Genomic DNA, 8,029 nt, shown 5'->3' with positions numbered 1-8,029 from the left:
AGTAAATTTTTTAAAAAAAATCAAAAGTTAATACTCCATACAAGAAACTAAAAAGTAAATCAAAGTACCTCAAAAGTAAATCATAATAACTAAAAAGTAAATGTATCTCTGAATTACATGTACAAAAAGTAAATCAAATAAATTCACAAGTAAATATTTTTGAATTAAAAGTAAATAAAAAACAAGGAAAATTTATCAAATACAATCTAATAAAGTTTTCTATTTGCCAATTACAACCTCAAATTTCTATTTTTGTCAATTACAACCTTAAACTTATACATCCATTTTAAATTACAACCCGAAATTATTTTCCGGCAAAAATCACCGGAAGATGATGTCATAATTAATGTTATTAAAAAAATAGTTACATATTTTCTATAAAAAAATTTAATCGATAAATAAGAATTAAATAAAAAATGATCGATTTTTTTTTTTTGTACTTCATAATTTTTTTAATAACGTTATGACGTCATTTTCCGGTGATTTTTGCCGGGAAATGGTTTCTGGTTCTAATTTAAAATAAATGTACAAGTTTAAGGTTGTAATTAGAAAAATTAGAAATTTGAGTTGTAATTGGCAAATAGAGAACTTTATTAGGTTGTATTTGGCAAATTTTCCATAAAACAATACAAAAAGTAAATAATAAAAGTAAGTAGAAAACTAATTAGCCAACTCATACAAAGACGAACCTATACATAACTAGAACTAATTAGCCAAGTAAGGCTAGTGTTATTTAAAGATAGAGTATGAGTAATAAGAATACACTCATATGTAATAGTAAATAGAATCAATTCAAAAGTAAAGATCATCAAAACCCTATGCCAACTCCAAAAGAACCCAACAACACTTTAAGTAGCTTCAAGGTTAAGGAAATATTCTGAAGTAATTCGAAAAATCTAAGAAATAGATAATATAAACTCAAAAGTAGACAATATATACTCAAAAGTAAATGAACCTACGTGGGATTCAAACCCACATCTTTTGTGCATTTGCACAATGCTCTACCAATTGAGCTAGTAGGCTAGTGTTTTCACATAGAATAAATAAAAATAAAGCAACAACCCAAAAAACCTACTGAAACCAGAACATCCAAGCCAACAGCAAGAAGACATAGTAGACCACGACACTAAAAGAAAATAAAAACAAGCAACCAGACAACATCATCAACTAAAAACCTACTGAAACCAGGATAGAAGCCGCTACAATAACCCTGCAGACAACGAACTCCTCACAACACCTAACTACAGAAGCCCAACCAAATAGACAACAACTTTAACCAATGCACCAACTGCAAACAACATCTCAAATCCCACTTTTCAGCTCATAAAACCAACTGCAATCAGAATCTGACCATTTATCATTTAAAAATCTCAAAAGTAAATACAAGGAATTCCAAAGTAAATAAAAGAAACTCAAAAGTAAATCATAATAAATCACAAGTAAATCAACCTACATACTTGGATTATTTGTACAATATTCTTTAGGTGTCAGGTTGTATGGAGCTTAGCAGAGCTTAGCAGCCCCGTAATTCACACAACACAACTAAGCGTAAACCAGTAATTGTCTGTCATAATCTTCAACATAAAAATAATAAACATAAATGTGGTTGAAAAGCTAAAACATGGATGATGAGAGTGAAAGGTGGGAAGGCAACTTCATTTTTCAGAGTTGTATGATGTCTCCCCAGAAGAAAATGAACTTTCCTGCAAGCACTTCATCTCATCATAAGCCCATTCAAGGTCAGGGCAGTAGTGTAATGGTGGGTTAAATCGGATGTCATTGATATCAGGTGGTAGGAATGCCCCATTCTCAACCAGAAATTTGACTGCCTCCCTATTCCTCTCTTTAGCTGCTAAGTGGAGCGGTGTCCCTATACCCCACCAAAATCATGGTAAGAGCTCAAGATTAGTTATGAACGCGGTAAAATTAGCTAGCAGGTGGTTAGAGATAGTTTGTGTACTTACAACGACATGGACCCTTGGTTCTAGCTTTGATATTAGCACCTCGTTCAAGCAGCACATCCATGACTTTTAGATGACCCCCTTCAGCAGCAAGGTGAAGAGGAGTGACCCCTTGCAATTTGGTGCCCCAATAAGCCAAATTAACATCCATCCCCCTCATTAAGTAATCGTTTAACCTGAGTAACAACAGACTCACTGTATTAACAACACGTACAAGTTCCCTAACCAAATTTTCAATTAGCTCAGTTATAACATCTGCATCTCCAGCTGTCAACTTGAGTTTATCCACCATCTCTTCTACAACAGACTCACTTGTATCGGTTTTAAGAAAGTACATAAACTTAATCCTTAAAATAATACAACAAGAAAATGGTGAAGAAATAAGGATAAACGATGTACACCTACACCTTTTATTTAACAATGGATAAGGTAAGTGCTGGTGAAGCATCTATGTTAGATTCAATTTTTGGCCGTTGCAAAAGATCAGTCCAAAATCAATACAATCCGAAAATTTTAAAATACAAGCTAATAAACAAATTGTTTAGTAAAAGTAGTCACAATAATACAAACAAATACAGATCAAATAATGAATGGCATCGAAGAATAACTCAGAACAAAACAACAAGATAAATAATTGTGAGGGGGTCGAAAAAGCGCGAAGCTAATGCGTGACCTCGTCCCTCGTGGGTGTGACGATTCTTTTTATTCAATCAAGTGTAATTGGATTTCCTGTGAGTATACACCCAATTGACTAGTAATATAGGAGTCGTCATTCAGTTTTTTAACGAAAATGAGAAAAACTGACAAAACCCGGTTATCGTGACATAAAGGGAGTGCAATTATGTTTGACCACGACGGCCGTAGGTTCCCTTGTGATCCCTGGTGTGGGGATCTCTCAATATACACCCGCAAGGTAGAGCTTGAGGGTTCGGGGGACTGTAACTACCGAGAGGAGTACTTCGCTCGTCGATAACTCCAGAGGCAGGATATCCTTACTAGTTCAGCATAAATAATTGAAGGGACATGCGTTAACTATTAAACTAATCTGAGTTGATTTTAGCAATATGCAACATATAATACTAATTCGATCGTGATTATCTGATTTAAATAGCATTAAGGGACCTAGCATGATAATCTGATTTCCCAAAAATATTATGTTTGTTAGGCGTGATAGAACAATCAGATTAGGTTAGTTTAACAGTTCATAAAAAGGGCGAGGAAAGCAGTTAAATCATCGAAAAGGGACACATTACGACGCACCCTTGAGAGGTGTGTCACGGTTCTCAGAAAACTAACCACTTTGACTTTGCTATTTCTCCTTTTTATTTAACGAATCTCAATTATGGGACAGGATACGTTCTGTTCGATTTATGGATCGATTGCGACAGAACGCGTGAACAATTTCGCAGCGAGAGGCTTAGGCTAAGGGTTGGAGTCAATACTCAGAATATAATTGTGTGTTGTTGTGTTTCACGTCAAATTTAGGGGCCTATTTATAGGGAAGAGTTCGTGGAAAGATAGAGTTGCAGAGTTCTAATCCACAAAGAATTAGGAAAAAACACGTACCCAGGTATTTTCAGCGCCTAGAGCCAGGCGTTGAAAATAGGGTATGGGCTGTTTTCTTTAGTCAGATTCGGATTCCTGAAATCCGTAGAGTTTGAGATTAATTCGAGTCTTTTAGCGCGTATCAATTTTATGACGGAATGCGTCTGGGCCCGTTACGAACACTAGGCTCGTTAGGATTTTAATTAATACGTAACTCTTACTTCCGAATCATATTAGGAATAGGATTCTCGCAGTTTTCTATCTCATTTAGGATTTATGTTGGAATGCAACACCTAATTCTGACAGGTTTCTATCTTTTATGATTTGCCACTTTTAGAAGCTACCTTTTACGGCAGTTACTATTTTTAGCAGGTTTCCATAAATAGCAGGTTTCGGGTGAAATGAAATGGGGAATCGAGATTCGTTTATTTTATAGGAGATGCGTTGTCAAGTGGAGTTTTTATGCTTTCATCATCGAACCTTTCCCTTGCGGGAATGGGGACAAAAGTAGGTGTCTACAGTTAGCCCCCACTTTGACTGAGTCTTGGAGTAAGACGATGGTCAAAGTATTAGACGGAGTGCGTCACACAAGCCACGATGTATTGTGACCTGTTTTGCGAGGGTCTCACGAGCCCCCGAGTGATAACATTTGACTTAAGGGTCATCACTTGAAGTGTCGACATATTCCTCGTGTCATTGGGATTTGTCAACTGATAGTATAGAAACTTCCTCACTTTGTCATTGGAAGAATCTAAAGGTGCGTAGAAACTCCCTCACTTTGTCATTGGGAGTAGCTACAGAGTTTTTCGAAATCAAAGCTATAAAGTGTAATTGGGCCTGGCCAAGCCCAATCACGAGGTAAAAACGATTTTTTTTAAAGATTCTCATTTTCAGGGCTAGCTAAACGAGAAAACCCCCTTGTTTTTATAGGACGTAAAACGAAGGAAAATCCAGCACCCTTGTTTTTATAGGACGTAAAACGAAGGAAAATCCAGCAAAAGTTATCGCTGCAGCGACTAAGGACCTGCGCGGTTTTAATGGCGCAGACCCCGCCGGCTGAAGATGGCGAGCCTGTCCGCTAAGGGTGGACACCCCGTCCGATAGAAGTGGACGAATCTGTTTTTGAAATTTGAAAATAAGGACCTACGTGGTTTGTGACGTAGACCCCGCCGGCTGAAGATGGCGAACCTTATCCGCTAAGGGTGGACACCCCGTCCGATAGAAGTGGACGAATCTATTTTGAAATTTATTTTGCTTTTTTGAAAATAAGGACCTACGTGGTTTGCGCCGTAGACCCCGCCGGCTGAAGATGGCGAGCCTATTTTAAATTTGAAGACTTTATTTTTGTCGAAAACTGAGGACCTGCGCGGCTAGTGACGCAGACCCCGCCCGCTGAGGGTGGGCGAGCCCTGTCCGCTGAGGGTGGACGTCCCTGAATTCGTTTTCTTTTCGATTTGGGAACTCGCGCGGTTTGTGACGCGATCTTGCCGACTGAAGATGGGCAAGTTCCTATTTCTTTGGTTCTTTGTGATTTCTTTTGAGAATTTCTTTTATTCATTCTTGCAAGAGCGAATTCTTTCGAGGGGTGCTCGAATTTAGTTGTAACCTGAACGTGGGCTAACAACGTGTTCAGACGGATCTTTGTCTTGCGACCGTCCGCTTTCGTGATTTTGAGCTAGTCTTTACGGCTCGATTTGGTCTTTGATCAGAGGACCGTGCACAAGTGTCAGTGATGTCCTTTCGATGAGTTCGAACCTATTGTTGTTCTTTTTTTTTTGAGATATCCAAACATGATATGGTGTATGGCGCAGTCCGGGAATGTGATTTTGATCGCGCGCTCCTCGTTGGAGTCTATTTTTTCGCGAGCCCCCAAGCACTGGGGCTCGTCGGTTGTTTTTCGCATCTTGTAATCATGTTTGGGGTCATGCTCGTATGTGCGAGCGACCTCCTATAGTAGTGTGCTATTTTAGCGAAGCCGTAGAGTGCGACTTTAGTTTTCAGGCGACATCCGGTTTTAGCTTGGCCCGGATTAACCCTTTGACAGACAGACATTTTTTATTTGGAAAACCAACGACTTGACGACACATATTTTTGGTGTTTCGAAGAATGACCATGATATTTAACTTGCTTTTTTTTTTAAAAGTGTACATGAGCATTTTCTGAGACGAGTCTAAGTATCGACCAAGTTTTATTATATATTTTTTTTTTGCTTATTTGGGAGCTAAAGGTGCTTTGGGCTTGATCCTACTTGCAATAGGGCCTCGTGTTTAGCAACACGGTCTTAAGTCCTTTCCTGTTCCGTGTTTTGTGAAATCTGGGCCTTGGGCTGCATTTCAAGCGCCCAAGGCCAGGCGTTAAACATTTCGGCGCCCAGCCGTGGGCGCTGAAAGTCCTTTCCTGGTAATATTTGACTTTCGGATTTCCTAACACGTTTCCGAATGGGATCAGGATGTCATGGGGTGCGTTCAGCTATATATAGGGGCTAGATACGTCCCTATTTTCTACCACTCTCAAATTCTTTCTTTTCTTTTTGTGCTTTAATTATTCATTGCTTTTGTCATGTCGATCCCTACTTTCTCACTCCAACGGACTGTTAGGCGTTGGCTACGGGCCCTTACTCCCACAGAAAAAGCTTTGTTAAAAGAATACCACTTAGAGGCACTTTTATGCTTACAACAAATTAATATTGATTATAACTTTTTGCATGCTGCCCTAAGCTTTTGGGACTCCGATCATCATGTTTTTTCCTTTCGGGGCAATGAAATATGTCCTTTGCCCGATGAATTTGCTGCGATCCTTGGTTATCCTACTAATGCTACTCCTGTTACCCCTGGCACTATTGAAGAAGGTAAAACAACCATAAGGGCTTTCCTAGGGCTAGATGATAACATGTTTGCTGAAATTGTTGTAGATGATAAGGTTAACTTGGCAAAACTTGTAAAACATCACTTTAGGCCTAGTAAGAATATGACCGAACAAAAATTGAACATTCGAGCCCTTGTATTTTGCTTGTTGAATCATTATTTGCTGTCGAATAATAATGGTGAGTTCGGTGACATAAGGTTGATCCCCTTGATTAGCCAGATGGAAAGTTGCTATTCTATTATGCCGTTGGTTGTCGCTGAGACTTTGCTGAGTGCGGATGAACTGAAGAAGGGCGCCAAATCTGAATATTTTAAGGGGAGCCCCCTATTGCTGCAGGTAATCGATCTTTTCCTTGCGCACATGTATGTTTTTTTTTGCATATATTTCTTTTTGCCTGGGGCTGAGTTTCAGCGCCCAGGGCTGGGCGCTGGAATATTCGGCGCCTGGTCCTGGGCGTTGAAACTGCGCCCCAGGAACCGTTTTTTCTTTCTTTTCATTCTTTTGATTCGATCGTACCTGTTTTTGCAGATTTGGCTTGCGGAACGGCTTAGACTTTTGGAAGCTCCTGCCGATCCTAAACATTATCGCCCTATACCTTTGGGTAACCGAAAATACTTGCACCAAGGCCAGGACGAGGCCGAATGGACCTCCTTTTTTACTTATGGCATTTGTTCTATTAAGTGGGTGGTACCATGGTGGGGTTTGACTACTATGACAGGGGGGTCTGATGTGTCGGTTTATGTTTCTTTGTTGGGGCTATCTCGTCCCATTTATATTTTCCCTTACCGAGTCATGCGTTAATATGGTTTAAGGCAGACTATCCCCTTTTCTGATACGGTACCACCTAAGGTAGCGGCCTTTTCACAAACACGGGTCCTAGCGTGGGCCAAGTATTATGATGGTCTCCCGCGTTGGGCCGTAGCTACAAATGGCTTTGTGGGTCTTTCTGAAAACTACAAGTTGTGGATGAGCTCCGATGACAAAGATGTGAGGACCGAGGCTCGTAATGGGGAGCCGGCTGAGCTTTTGATACCTCATATTCGTGTTAAGTATGAGGGTCCTGATTCTGCCAAACCTCGTACCTATAGTGTTAAGACTGTGAAAGCTCGTCCTGATCGAAAGCGAAAGGAAGTTCCTCCCCGTTCCAGTTTCAGGCCTAAAAAGATGCCTAACATGAAGGGGCCTGCTGTTGTTAAAAGAAATGCAAGCTCTCGCGGAGATCGTCGCCGGAACAATGTATGGGTTAGGAAGGCTCAGCCGCCTGTAGAAACAGCGGCTAGTCTAGTTGATGACAATAATTCTTCTCCCACCATTGTCTGTGCCCTTGAGGCTGAGCGGGCTATAACCGAGAATGTTTCTGAAGCCTTGGCATCTTTGGAAGTTAGTGTCCAGGAGCCGATTCTTATGGAGATTGATATAGGGTTAGCGCAGAGGACTGTGGGAGTGGATCCTGCGAATATTGCCCTCTACAAGACTTTATTTGATGATCCAGAAGAACTAGAGTAGTGTAGTTCTTGCTAGGGTGTAGGTGCCCTCTATTTATTTCAGTCGTGTTTGTTTTTATTTTTAGCACTCTGTTTTCCTTCTTATTATATTTTAATAAAGGCGTATTTTTAGTTTTCATTTATTTTTGTTTCTCCTCTTTTTTATGTATTTTA

General features: G+C 39.8%; 1 pseudogene; it reads right to left on the bottom strand.

Annotated features, from left to right (window-relative positions):
• Positions 1 to 1,655: 1,655 nt before the first annotated feature.
• LOC110793332 (phytochrome-interacting ankyrin-repeat protein 2-like) lies at positions 1,656 to 2,253 on the bottom strand (annotated as a pseudogene).
• Positions 2,254 to 8,029: the final 5,776 nt, after the last annotated feature.

Source organism: Spinacia oleracea, chromosome 3, assembly GCF_020520425.1.
Source record: "Spinacia oleracea cultivar Varoflay chromosome 3, BTI_SOV_V1, whole genome shotgun sequence".
Lineage (NCBI taxonomy): Eukaryota > Viridiplantae > Streptophyta > Magnoliopsida > Caryophyllales > Amaranthaceae > Spinacia > Spinacia oleracea.
This window is presented reverse-complemented; position numbering and strand designations above follow the sequence as displayed.